This window comes from Strix aluco, chromosome 2 (assembly GCF_031877795.1).
Source record: "Strix aluco isolate bStrAlu1 chromosome 2, bStrAlu1.hap1, whole genome shotgun sequence".
Classification (NCBI taxonomy): domain Eukaryota; kingdom Metazoa; phylum Chordata; class Aves; order Strigiformes; family Strigidae; genus Strix; species Strix aluco.
Window position 1 is genome coordinate 42,748,270 of NC_133932.1, and position 14,299 is coordinate 42,762,568.

Consider the following 14,299-nt stretch of genomic DNA (forward strand, 5'->3'; position numbering starts at 1 on the left):
CGGGGATGCCGCCGGCGCTGGGCGGGCGGCCGAGGCACACAGGGGTTAACCGCGCCGCGGCCGGGAAGAGCAGTTAAAGTGCACGGGCTGCAGATGCTTTTCAGGCCTCGGTGTCTACCGTTTTAAATTAAAAAAATGCACCCGGCCCGACCATGCACCAGTGACCTGCAATTTCCCCTTCTTTTCAAACTGAAATATGGCCAAACTATCTTCAAGTTAACTTAGGGGCTAGGGACGGAGGCGGGGGAGGTTGAGGCGGGTGGGGGGTGGGGGGGAGGAGGAAATCGCTCTGGGTTGAGATCTCTGTGTCAAGTTTCATCCCCTCCTGACATTTCTGGCTCGGCGCCAAAGTCCTGAAAATGGAAAATTGGGGAAGGGCGGGCGGGGGGGGGGGGGGGGGGGTGGAAGGAGGAGGAGGGGGGGGAGCGGGCCAGAGCTCTCGGCGGAGCGGCAGTAGCGAGAGGCTGCGGCCAAGAGGGATGCGTGAGCGAGCCCGTCTGAGCGGAGCGCGGCGGCATCTTCCGCCATCCGTTCCGCCGCCCAGGCGCGTGGGGAGCCGCCGGCCGCTGCCATTGTTACCGGCGGGCGATGCGGGGACCGGAGCCGCCGCTCCGGCGAGAGATAAATAGCCCCTGACAGCGCCTCTTCGCACCCGCAGCTCGGCAGATCGCGCTCGGCGGACGGCCGCAGGTCTGTGTCGCTCCCTTTCGCGGGAGTCCCTTTAAATCACCACTGCCCCCCCCCCCCCGCCCCTCTCCCGGGGGATGCTGCCGACCTTCCTTCCCCCCCCCGCCGGCTCCGCACGCCCTCCCCCGCTCGCTCCCCCTCCCGCAGCCCGTTGCGGCCCCGCTGCCACGGCTCGGCACGGCTCGGAGCCACCGGCCCGGCGCGGAGCCCCGCCGGGGGCGGGGAGGGGGGGGGGCGGGTGGTGGAAAAGTCTGTACTGAAATACTTTCGGTAGGCTGCGCCTTTGCCAGGAGGGGTCTTAGTGCCGGGTCTTTTGTCTTGGGGCCTTCGGCTGCATCCCCCGGGGTGGCTGGCAGCTCTCCCGGGAAGAGCCGCCGGGGAAAGCGCCGCGGCACCCCGGGTTGCCGCCGCGGGCAGCAGCGCCTCGGCCCCCCGCTACCAGCGCCCGGCCGGCACTTCTGCAGACTCGCCCGCCTCCCGATTTCCCTCTCCCGCCGCAGGAGCCGCGGGGCTGGGGCTGAGCCCTGCCCTCCGCAGCCCCGTCCTGCCCGCGCCGCCCCTTCGCGTGGTGAGCGTGACAGTGGCCCAAGGCGGGGGGTCCCTCGCCAGCCCTGGTGCTCCCCTCCACCGGCCATCCCGGAAAGGGGGCCGGGGGGGAACTCCGGTAGCCAAAGCGCTACTTTCCAGCTGCCCCCCCCCCCCCCCCCCCCCCCCCCAGCTCCCCGCGCCCGGCAGCGCCGGGGTGAAGGGGCCAGGTATGTGCGTTCCGGAGCCCGGTGGCACTTCCCCGGGCTGCCTTCCCCCGGGACACCGGCGAGCGCCACGTCCCCGCGGGCGCTTGCGAGCGGCCTCGGTGTAAGGCGAGCCCGCACTTTATTTTTTCCAGCGTCCCTTTCCTCACCCCCCGCCCCAGCCGAGGCCGGGCCGGTGGTGGGGGGGGTGTGTGTGGGGGTGTGTGTGCCAGAGGAGGTTATCGCCAGCCCGAAACATTATTTCCAGGCCGCGGGAGTCTCTCCCAGGTGGAGCCGGTGAGGGCGGCCGGTACCCGGGGAGACAAAGGCGGGAGCACGGGCTGCGACCGGAGCCCCGCGGCACAGAGAAGCAGCGGCTCGGCTCGGCCTGGCTCGGCCCCCCCGCCGACGGCGGGGCTCGGCCGGGGCCGGGGGTGCTGCCGCCGCCCGGGGGAGCGCGGGCCGGGCTTTCAGAGCGCGTCTTTCCAGATACATTGAATTGCACTTTTAGGCAATTGTTTTCCCTTTCCACTTGTTTGTCTCCTGCTAGCCTTGTAAACTGCCTCATGATTTATTACCTAGGCTAAGTGCTTAATTTGTGAATATGAAACAGATTAAAAGGAGATCGGCGTATTTTAGCAGGCAGGCCAGAGCAAAGCCCGGCAGCTGTTTCGAGTTTGTAGGCATCTCCAACCTCGTGTTAAGCAGGCTAGCCTGCTAGTGATCAAGGGGGTATCCCCGGGCTCTCTCCGAGAGGCCCCACCGCCGCCGGCTCCCCGTGCGCACGGCTGGCGCGGAGACCGGCCGCGGGGTGGGCGCTGCTGGGTTTTCTTTGGGGGCACACACACACACACCCCGATGCCGTCCCGTCAAAGGGGCTGGGATTCAGGACCCGCGGCGTCCCCGCCGAAGGCGGGATCTGCCGGCGGAGGGCCCAGCAGGCACGCAGAGGGTTAACGACGACTCTGCCCTCTCCTTCAAAGGACTCATTCGAGATAGAGTAAATACGGTCGGGGCGGGGGGGGGGGGGGGGGGGGTGCCGCTCAGGCCACATGATGCAAAAGTAAGACAAGCACACTCCGGAGAACAAAGGCTTCCTACCCCCTTCCTCCCCCTCCCCCCCAAATCTGTCTTAATTCTGCAAGTAAACTTGAGCAGCTATAAAACAAAGGGGAACGATGGAAGTTATAGCCAAGGGACAATCAAAATAAATACCTTTGATGCAGTCCAAGCACGCACTCGGTATTTTCTGGAGCCCCCCCCCTACCCTCGGCCAGGCGGGACATCGCGGGCTCTCCCCGCGGCAGGGCTGGCGTGCACCGCCGGGGCTGTGGCTCGGGCCGGTTTAGGCCACGTCCCGCCGCCCCGGGAGAGGCAGGTCGGGCCGCGCCGTCGGGCTGGGGGCCGGCAGCAGCGGGGCCGGGCTGCCCCGGGTGTCCCACGGGGCCAGCTGGCCGGGAGACGTCCCGGTAAGACGCGCCCGGGTCCCCGAGGAGGCCGTGGGGCTGGGAGCGATGTCTGGCTCCACAGTGAGCTGTGCCCCGGCCCCGCGGATGCCCGACTGGGGCCAACCAGGGTGGTTTGCCCCCCGACCCGGTGGTGGCCCCAGCCCCGGGTCATGCAAGTGACACCTCCCAGCCCGCGACCCCCTGCTCCCGACTGCCCTGCATTTGCAGAGCAGGCGAGCTACTTTCATGCTTGTCACCAACACCCTGGAGCAATTCCCAGCCCCAACGCCCCACAGAGCCTGCCTTCTCCTTCTGCCCGTCCCCCCCCCCCCGTCGTCCCCCCCATCCCCCCCCACCCGTCTTGGCCCTTGGAGGAGGTTTTAACGCATCAGGGACGGCAGAGGAAGTGAAGGGGGAGAGCAGCAAGCCAGCAGCCTGTGCAGCGAGCAGACAGTGAGGCCTGCGAGTACAAAGCACTTCTGCTAAGCTGAAAAGAGGCAAAAATCTATAACGTGCCCTGTACCTTTGAGCGCCACGTAAGAACTGGGAGTGAGAGCACTGTGCCAGTCCCGCTGGAGCACAGCAGACAGGGCTGGCTAGGAGGTAAATGACTCACGTGCCCTCATTGCACTGCAAGCGGTTGCGCTGGTGCTGCAGACGTGACTGGTGTCGGAGCTGTGGAAGAAGCGAGAGACTCTGGGCAGACCATGGGGACAAGGTGTGGTGTGGCACATGTCTGGGCAGGCTGAGCCCCGGGTCCGCCGGGGAGCAGGAGAGCAAAAGACCATGCAGACAGCATTCAGAAAGATCCCTCTGTGTCTGTGTGTGTGAAGATGTCAGAGTGTCTGCAGAAAGCTGAATATAAACTGTGGCTGGGAGGCAGTCCTGTAGGTACATGGGAGAGAGGGCTTGGGGACACCCCCTCCCATGGCAAGGAAGCACCTGAAGGAAGAGCACAAGAATGAGACAATAGTGGATACATGTGTGTATGTGTGTCTATGCAACCGTTTCGGGTTGGCTTGAGACAAGGTCCTTCTTCCGTATTTGGGGCAAGGTTTGTGGCAAACCAGTGCTGGAGCCCATTTCCCAGGGGCCTGATGGGGTTTGGGTGTAGTTGATGGGTCCCTGCCTTGTGACAGGAGAGATGCTGCATAGGCATTGGACGCCACTGCTGTTTCTAGCCCTGGGCCTTGGTGTTCACAGGTAGGACTGAAACTTTTGAGCAACCTGAAGAGCAGTAGGCAAAAATGGCCCCAGGGTCTCTGCACCTCCCTGTAGGTTCTGCACAGAGCTGTTCTCTCGCTAGGTGCCTCCAACATTGTAGCAGGGAGAGAAAAACACAGGCTTGTGTCATGGTGATAAGATACAGCGCTTTTCTCTTCAAGCAGTGTACATAACAAGAAACTGGAAAAAAAGACAGTGGCAACGGAAAAGGAAAAAAACCCTTTCCAACTTGCTGGCTTGGCCTTTGCAGTTATCCCTACCTCAGGGAGGACTATGGCCACAGCGTTAAGCCTTGGTTACACTGCTGAAATTCACCATGCTAAAAGTCACCTGGTCCCTCGAGCACTCTTGTAAAGCACGCCAGGTCCCCACAGAAAATGGTTTGCATGTGCTTAAAACTATGTGAATTGGATTTGCTTCCAACAGTGCATAATGCCAGTTTCAACCTGATCCTGTCTGGCTTTCACTGAATTAACGCCTGGATGGATCTAAGTCCAAATGTCTCAGACCAAAGTGGTTCAGATAGTCCTCCTGCTGCTGTCCCTTGCTGCCCCGAAGGCATTTTAAATCTCCTTGGAAGTGCTCTTATGTGGCATGCTAAGCCTCAGAAACAAAGCAGTGGAGAATGCTACCAAAGCAGAACCGGCAAACCCTGATGGCTTGGAGCAGTTGGCAGGTTCACAGGAAGGTGTGAAAGCTGCTTCAGTTTGGAGCACAGGTGCACCCCAGGCTCCTCTCATAGTCCCAGCCCTCTCCTGCCAGCAATAGTGGGCTGCAGGTGCCCCATCCCTGCCAGCCTGCAGGCCTCCTCGCAGCCGGGCTTACAGTTTTGACGTTCGCCCAGTAACAGTTTGTTAAGTCGCAACATCTCTTTTTCACCGCTTCCTAACATCTCGCTGCCTCCAGAAGGCTCCTGAAAAGAGGAAAAATTATTTCAAAAGTCCTGTCACTGGAAACTCTTAAAGACCTCTACATGACCACCGAAACGATGTCTTCATATTCTTATAACCTGTTTATGCTCCCTGTCTGGGCTCTGTTTAGATTTGTAAGCTCTTCAGGGTATGGCTCTGCCTTGCATCCTCTAACGATGACTGTGCCTGTCATCTAAACACAAAACAGCGGGGAGAAGTTTTGGACTAGGATAAGGCTCAGGATGCATAGAGATAAATAGAGGGATCGACATGCGCTGAATTTCAGTGGTACTTTATCTTTCCAGGTTCGCAAGTATTGTGTTACCTGACAGCAGCTTTAGTGTGCTGGGCACTCTGTAGGCGCAGAAAGCAGATTGTTCCTGCCTGCCCCAAAACCAGAAGCAAAACTGTAAAAACTACAACAGCAGATGACCAGGAGAGCAATGCCAGTGGTGCAGGGAGGCAGGCAAGCTCCTGGCTTCAGCCATGGGCTCCTTTGCCACGGCTCTCTGGGGTCACTGCTCCCCAAGTCTGTGTCCTGCCGTTGGAAGAGAACAGTGTGCGTTTGTATGTGTGTGTTCATGTGAGTGTAATTTTGTTTCACATAATGTGGGTTACCTTTCTTTTAGTGGCAAATTGGTTCAGGGGTTTAGATAAAAGAAATCCTACAGCTGTTCCGTCCCTGGGAAGGGTCAGGCATGTCTTCTGTCGCTTTCTCTGCTCCTTTTTCCGAGCGGTCCCAACACTCTTTTTCCTAGCACAGTATCCAACCTCACCTTGAGAGCCTACCCGCTCTCAGGGTGAAGTGCTCTCACATGGGGAACAGGGGGAAAACGCAAGGAGTAAGGCACAGCAGGCGAGATGCTGCTTGGATGAATGGGAGGAGAAGGGAACCGGTGTGTAGGGCATAGAAGTACCCCCCAACAACATTGCACTGGGTGGTGCTAATGGTGGGGTTGCACCCCCACAGCCCCCCAGGAAACCCCCCTGCCAGGGAGATCAGGTGTGCCATAGGTGCAGGGCAGCTAACGGGCTACCTTCTTCTGAACCCCGGTAGTGCTGCTTGGCTTTACAAAGCGTGAAGGCAACCTAGTCAGGAAAGAGAGCTCCATTGATTTAAATGCAAAATTACCCTCCCGCAGCTCTAATTTCCCAGGCAAGGGCCACGCAGGCTCTGAAAACATGAAAGTTGTTGATGTATTGGTTCAATTAATTTTTAAAAGAAGTTTGAATGCCATTTGTTTCAAATTTGATAGGAAAGTGTTGTAGATTTTTGCAAGCAAAGACCGAGGTGAGCGCGGATATGGTGTGTATTTCGCATAGCCTTGAAAAGAGAGCTTAAACGAGGCATTCATTTAGTACCAGGCCTCCATGCAGGGATGAGTGAGACCCGTGGTGAAAGAAAAAGACCTGAGCATCTGTATTTGCTAAGTGGCACCGGCAGCAGTCAGCCAGCTCGCAGAGAAGAGCAGACGTGCGGGTGTGAGGCCCAGTGGAGGCTGCTGGGTCCCTGGTGCTTTTTAAAAGGAAATAATAGCTTGTGGGGGAACCCTTTCTGGTGGCCTTGGCTCCCGTGACCCCCCTCTGATGTATGATATTTAAACAAGGAAATGTCAATATTGGTTTTCCACATACAGCCTCGTTCTGCTCTCCATGAAAACTAATGACAAACCCCTTGGAGGGTTAGAGGAGAGCAGACCCCAAAACAGTCACCCAGACCCACATACTGTTGGCTGCAGCAGCCTGGAAAGAAGAAAGAGCAGGTCGTCACGAGTGGCTGGGCGATGTGCGCTTGCAGGTAAATTAGAAAGAAGAAAAGCAATCCCATCCTGCAGTGCCTCAAAGCTGCAGGTCTGATGTTTTGAATGATTATTGCTTTTTAAAATTATAAATTGCATTTTGGTACAGCGAGTGAGGATAATGTGCTGCTTACTAGAATTAAGTGCAACTCAAGGGTGTTTTGTTATAACAAAGGTGACTTCTCTGTGCTCGCTTTTTCATGGTTGGGGCTAAGGAAGAATTTGATTTGAACCCGATGGCTATCTAGCAGTGGTTTTGGAAAGGAGTGATGCCAATTGTACAAGAACATATCTGTAAACTGGGCCATCAGATATATCTTCTGATATATGTGTCCTCTGAGGTAGGAAAGTGTAAGTCATAGGAAGAGAGGGCAAGTGTGTTTGACTCATAGTAAAACGAGGGCATGTGGAAAGTATAGACGAAGGGAGGGCCGCTACTACTAGGACGTGAAGGCTGTGCCATGTGTCATGGGAAAAATAATTTTATTGTGGATAATTTAAGCTTAAAGGGGTAGTTGTGGTGTAACTGCATGGCACAGAAGGTGAGGTGGGGCATATATGCAAAAGCAATTTAACCCTTAATCCTGTGCTGCCCTCGTCTTGGTGTTGGTTTATGCAGGTTGGGCCTCTCCGGGTGTTTCTGTAGCAGCTTCAAGGTCCTCTAACATAACGTGAACTTCATCATAGTTCACCCCAGGGTAAACAGTGTAGCTACACAGGCTTTACACTGTATTGGCACCATGTCCCTGGGGGCAGTAGCAGAATAAGTGGTGTACGAGTCCCTTATTCAGCTCTGTGCAGATGAAGAATTACTCCTATGTGGGGAACAGCTTTCCTGGGCAGGTCGTAGCTGCTTTCCCACTAGAAGGTGCCCATGGTGCGGGCCCACTATGGCCACCCGGTCTCCAGCATGTGCCATGACCTCTGTTACGGCAGAGATGTCGGTGGGAACAGCCTGGGGAGCTGAGTGAGCTAGAAGACGCTGTGGGCCAGTCTGATTGCCTTCGGTGGGAAAAGTACCTGTGGTCTGATGCATGACCACGATGTCATGATTAACGTGAATCTCCAACTGGGACTATGGAAAAAGATCTATTGTTTGAGAGGAAAAAAAATAAAGGACTGTTGCTCAGCTATGAGTCCTGCTACAAAGCACAGGGACTGTGTATAAAGCTGAGGCCCAGCCATTTCCAAGACTATGTCTGTCCTACATGATTTTCTGCTTTTGAGGATACACATGATATGGAGGGAGATCTTTGGGGCACAGACTGTTTCACCCTTGTTACACGAGGCCCAGCACAGTGCAGTCCTAGCTACAGCTGAGGTTTTTGGGAGCCAGTCTCACCCAAATATTCCAGGGCATCTCAGCTACAACTTAGGCCACCTCTCATGCAGAACAGAGTCCAGGCTTGCAGCACCCAGTGCGATGGCACTCACTGCATGCAGTGTTTCCTGATGTAGCTCGGGAAGATCGGAAACTGGGAAGGTACTGGAGCAGTGCAGTTAGTGCTTCTGTAATACATGGACCTTGGTCCTCCGAGATCCCACCATTCCACGCTGCCATTGCACAGGGAGGCTACCTCAGAAGCTGAGATAGATAGACTGAAAGATGGATGGGCATCACCAGGATAGGCAGAGGAAGGGCAGCTCCTATTTCTTTATCAGAGGACATGTTTTCATCCAGTATGTAGTGGGAGAGCTCTACCCTGCTTAATGTCTGTCTTTTGGAGCAGACATTCAGGTGAGGGTGGATGAGGAATGGGCTCATGTGTGAAAGCAAACTGTTTGCCGTGGCTGAAGAAGACCTCATGGAAGCTGTCTGTGAACTATCTGGGGAGGAGTGTCTCATAACTGAGCCCCACCATGACCACTGAAAGGAAATTAACTACCCCGAGTCTTGCTGGAACTTAACTGGAGCTTTGGCATGGCAAGAGAGGAAGAGGGAAAAGAGGGAATGGTGTAGTGGAGCTCTGTCTACGCGCAGAGCTCTCTGTTAGTGCACAGCCAGGGCTAGTGCCATTGTGAGAATATGCAGCAGTAGCTTCTTACAGACAAAAGAAAAAAAATATGAAGCCCTACTGAAGGCTAGGGCTGGTGGAGCACTGAAAAAGCCCCAGCTAGAAAAACTAAGCTGGCTCTGCAGTTTGGTCAAGCAACGCTCAGCGTTGTGAATTTGATGAACAACACCAGTCTGCACGAAGACAGGCGACTTTTTAAATGGGGTTTTAATAAAGTCAGTATTGCTAAGGCTATCTATAAAGGTAATCTGCATAGGGTTTTAAACAAGTAAACTTAATGATGCCATTAACGCTTCTGACATGAATGAGACCGTTGCTGGAATACTGTGTCCAGCTCTGTTGTGGTGTTTGCATGTTAAAAGTGTATTGGCAAATTATTACGGGATCAGAAAAGAGCTACAAGAGTGATTCAGGGTCTGGGAATCACATCTTATTGCAAAAGACTAAAGAAATCCCATCTATTAATTTATCCAAGAGGAGGCTATGACTTGGTTTGATCATAGTCTTTAAGTGCCCTAAGTGTCTCTATGGGGAGATTTCTGATAGTAGAGATCTCTTTAATGTGGCAGACAAAGGCATAATGAGATCCTATGTTGGAAAATGAAGCTCTATGAATTCTGAGCAGAAATAGGTGCCATTTTTTTTTTTTTTTTTTTTTTTAAACCAGTGAGGGGACATAACCACTGGAACAACTAAGGCAAGCAGTGGGTTTTCTGTTACTTAAAAATCTTCAGAGCAAGATTGGATGCCAGGTTAAAAGCTCAGCCAGAATTTATGAGTCTGATACAAGAACGTCTGGCTGAAATTCACTGGCCCATGATATGTAGCAGGTCAGACCAGCTGATCATAACGGTCCGTTCTTGGTTTAAAAAAATGTATGAATTAGGTATTTAAAGTCCCCTGAGCCCCGATATTACTGGAGGTCTTGAAGGAATGCATTATAAGCTGTCATCATTTAATTGTAAGCAAGCAGGGGGATTGCTTTTTTTTTCATTAATAAAACTTCTTTTCCAAGAGCTTGTTAGGCACCAGAGTTAAGCAGCTGTTAACAAGCATGACAACATTTTAAAAACAGTTCAAATAATTCTTCTTCTCCTGTTTGCTCAGCTTTGTTTTGCAGTGGCATAATTTCATTAATGCCACATCTACCAGTGCTTCTCTAGACGAAACTGCAAATTCCAGCAAAATAAAAAAAGCAACCTACGCACGTAGGGTAGCCCCCTTACTCCACGCCCTCCTTCACATGCATCCCTTCGTCTCACAGATGCGTTGCAGGCTTCGCACCGTGCATGAGCAGAGCAGGGAAGAAGTCTGTCCGTTTTCTAGTGCAGGCCCCTCGGATAGGTGGGAATCCATTGTCTGTCACAGGAGCGCTTGGCCTGCAGAGCTCCTGGCTTGTCTGATGAATGGCAGGGAAAGGGGAAAAAGGTATTAAGGAGACACCTGGTATTCCTGAAATTACGCAAGCTATTAACCTCCTTAAAGTTGCATAAAATGGCCTCCAGCGAATGGTCAGAATGTTTTTCTTAGACTGGAGGAGTAGTTTTAAGGCAGCACAAACTTTCTTAATATCTCCTCGAAGGGGGGGGAAGTAACAAAAAATCCCAGCCGTGGCTCTCAGGAGCCTTGAAAATCATATCCACGGTTGCGTGGACATACTAAACCTATGATACGTTCAGTGCCTCGTTAGTCTCAGTTGTCAAAACTGAAACAAGAGGTGGTGAGGAGCGCAGCAAAAGATGGAGTTTCAAGTCGCTCGGGGACTGCGCTGCCGTCGGCGGGAGTTGCTCACCCCCTCCCTCCGCCTCCGCTCCCCAACCCCGCAGCGTTTGATGTGCAGGCGGGGAACCGGCGGGACGAGGCCCCGGGGCCCAGCGAGCTGCTGGCCGGGACGGCCGGGGCGCCGCCACCCCCGGGGCGCCGCCACCCCCGGGGGGCGGGCGGGGAGGTCGGCGGGGAGCCGAGCGGCGGGAGGGGGGAAGGTGAACCCGGAGCCGAGCGGGGCACAAACCCATTAGTCGCACATAACTTGGGAAGACGCTTGGCCTCGCCATGACAACCGGCGGCCCGGGCTGCTCCCACGTCCCGCCGCCTCCCGCGGGAGCCCCTTTCGGTCCCCTTTCCCGGCGTTTGGGGAATGCGGGGCTGCAGAGGCGAGCCCGGTGCCGGTCACAAAAGGGGATGAAAGGAGCTCTGTGGTTCACTTTACACGTCCGAGAGGCGTTTTCATGCTCCGTAACGAGAAGCGATCATTCCGAGGAAGTTCAGATCAAAGGGGAGAGCATCCCGGGCATTTGCATAATTGCCGGATTTCGGAGCACGGGCAGCCGAGCGGCGGCTGCCCAACCTGGGCACGGCACCGGGGGCCGCTCCTCGCCTTGTCCGGGGGCCCCGGGGAGGCCCGGAGAGAGGGGAGGCTGCAGACCGTGCCCCCGCGGGGAGACAGCGAGGCCTGCCCCGGGAGCGGGGGGGATACGGGGGCCGCGGCCGGGGTGCTGGGGCACGACTCCGGTGCCCGACGGCAGGCAGCCCCCGGGGGCTCCGAAGGGCGAGAACCGCCCCCGGTGCGCGGCCAAGCGGTGTCCGGGTCCGGGGGGGCCGTGCCCCCCGCCCCCCCCCCGCTGCCGCCGTTGTTGGGGGGGGGGGGGGGGCAGTGGGGGCCGGCTCCCTGCTCCCACCCGGCGACATCTGCGCCGCGGAGCCAGCACGTCGCCTCCCCGGGCGGCTGGCGGGCGGCTCCCGGCCCGGCGGCTCGCACCGCCACCAGCGAGCGGGGATAAAGGGATTAAACGGCACGTTCGCTCCGCCGGGAGGTGTGTGTGTGTGGGGGGAGCTCCAGCCTCCCGCTCCCCCCGTACGCCTTCCCCCGCCGCCTGCACCCCCGGCCGGCCCCGGCAGCGGGGAGGCACCGGGCGCGCCCGCCGTGGCTCATTGTTCCCGTAACCAGCCGGGGCTGCTGCCGCAGGCGGCCGCGGTGCTCGAGGCGACGGGGCTCGCCGCTGCTGCTACCGGGGAGGGGATGCCCGGGGACACCCTTTTCAGCCATTTTAAAGCGGCGGCAAAGCTGGCGCCTCGCCGCGGGTGTCCCGCCCCCCCCCCCTCCCCCCCCGGGTCTCTCTGCGGGGCTCCGTCCCGCCGCCCCGAAACCGACATCGCCCGCACACGCCCCGCGCCTGCCGTCCCCGGGGGAAACCCCACCCCGCCGCTCCGCGGGGACCCCGCGCCCCGTCCTGGGGATGTGGCCAACCCCGGCCCCGGCTCCCGCTGCTCCCGCTGCCCCGGACCCGAGTCACGGTCCAGCCCGTCCCCGCCCAAGCCGCCAGCCCGGGGTGCAGCCGGCCCCTGCCCCAGCCCCGGCTCGGGGTGCAGCCGGACCCAGGCCGGGGTGCAGCTTCCCCGGAGGGGGTGGGGGGAGCGCGTCTTCCCTCCGCATGGCCGGGCCCGGGCGGGCTGGCCGGTCGCCAGGGAGGTGAGGTTAGCCTCGGAGCTGGCTGGCGGATGGCATGTTATTGTGAAAAGCGAGCGGGGAAGGCAAATAGGAGCATGGCACCGTATAGGCTCGCCACGTGACCGAAATGTGTTTATCTCGCCCCGGAGAAGCCGGGCTGCCTGCGGGGGCCAACCTTGCCTTCATGGCACAGCCACAGCTCCCGTGGCTGGGCCCTGCGAGGGAGCCGAGACCACTTCTGTTTGCTTTTGCTGTCGCTTCGGCTCTTATCATTTGCCTTGTCATTCAGCGTCAACCTCTCCCGGACTCCCTCCCCACGCACCCACCCCCCCCCCCGCCGCCTCCCCCAGGGTCAGTCGGGAGAAGACTGGGAATCCATCTGAGGAGACGGTGGAAGAAGCGTCGGATGGAGATGGGCTGGGACGGGGGGGGGGAGATAAAAGCAGCTGCATGCAGAACAAAGGTGCTGGAGGGTGGCTTTTGGTGGTAGAGCAGAACCTCGTAAATGGGAGATTTCCGTTCGCAAGACTCCGCTTGCACAGTTTCTGTCCTGCCCTTGAACTGACAAGTGAATATCTGCATCGCAACCAGAAAGTAAATCACACCGAGCCTGGCTCGGGGAGGGAGCGCACAACCCTTCGTTCGGTTGCTAAGTGCGAAAAAGTGGACGATTTCAGCTTTCCAGCGCTGCCCCGCTTCCCCGGTACAATATTTACTTTGGGAGCCCGGCGAAAGGCGCTCGGTGTTTATTACGGCGAGCGGCGGAGCTAGCTCGCCTTTGCGTGATTAAGAGCGAGCGGAGGAGCGGCCGTGGTGCGGAATATCAAAGCGAGACCGCCTTGGCAGGGCTCCCAGGCAGGGCTTTGCTGGCACCCGCGGGATTCCGCGGGGCAGGGCGAGCGCGGCCCGGGCGGCGGCGGCGGCTGCCGCTCCCCGCTCCCCGCCGCCGGGGCTCGGGGGGAGCCCGCGGCCCTTCGCGGGAGGCCGAAGGCAAACGCCGTTCCTGCCGTGGGCTCCGCTTTAACGAGGCGCAGCGGCCGGGCCCGGTGCTCGGCGGACTCGGCCGCGGCCGGCCGGCCGGTAATCTCGTTAGTGCCGCCGCGTTTGGGGAGAAAAGCGCCCGACGTCCCCGCCCGGCCCGGGAGAGCAGACAGAGGTCTGCGAGGCAAGGCTCCGCGGCCGTGCCACGGCGGGCCGGCCTCGTTAATGTTCAATCGGGAGCGGGGGAGCCGCGCCGGGGGGGCGCCGACCCCCGGCCGCCGACCCCCGCGGAGGGCGGCCCCGCGCAACGCGCCGCTCCGCCGTGCCCCGCCGGGATATTTTCTCCGTGGAAGTTATGCTAAAACAACATTTGTGTGCACGTTAATGATTTATTTATGTGGCTAATAACGCTCACATTCTCGCTGATATTTGTCTAGGCGAAAGACCAGCTGCGAAAAGCCCCGCAGCTGTAGCCAGTGCTAGAACAGAGTGCCTTGGAACCAGAAATCAATGCTCCTGAAATGAACAAGTGGACAACTTATTAGGCTCAGTCACTCCACACGCCGTCCCCTGATAACGAATAGATGAAGTAGGCGCTGGAGAAAGGACGCGTCTGGGAAGGCCACTCGTGCCCAGTACTCCACGGCCAGACCGGGTAACTCCGCGGGGCGCCGCCGGCCGCACGGACAGCCCCGGGCAGGGCAAGGGCTGCGACACGGCACTGGCGGGCTGCCTGGGGTTAGATGGCGATAAATACGGCGAGCGCCCGGGAGAACGGCTCCAGGAGTCATTGGTAAAGGTGTCCGGTTTCCCTGCTGCTCCAGAAAGCACAACCGACAGGTTCAGCGAGATCACGTAATCGTGGCGTCTCTGCCTAGAAACAGTCGCGCTAATTTTGCATTTTTACCATCCACGGGGAGGAAAAATACCTGTCCTCCCGCAATGCAAATCCTTACGCAAATAGATCTGCGGGCACAGAGGGAGCCGCTGCCACCCTGACCTCCCAGCCACGAGCCGCTGGCCCCGGATCTGGAGCGGCCGGCTGGCAGCAGGAC

The 14,299-nt window shown here is 58.0% G+C and overlaps 1 protein-coding gene across 1 annotated transcript in view; it reads left to right on the plus strand.

Moving 5' to 3' along the window:
• The first annotated feature begins 594 nt into the window (after positions 1 to 594).
• Positions 595 to 14,299, plus strand: part of BCOR (BCL6 corepressor) — an 82,534-nt gene continuing 68,829 nt past the window's right edge. Inside the window, exon 1 of the mRNA XM_074814555.1 lies at positions 595 to 690. The gene's annotated coding sequence lies outside the window, so the exon portion shown is untranslated. The remainder of the gene's footprint in view (positions 691 to 14,299) is intronic.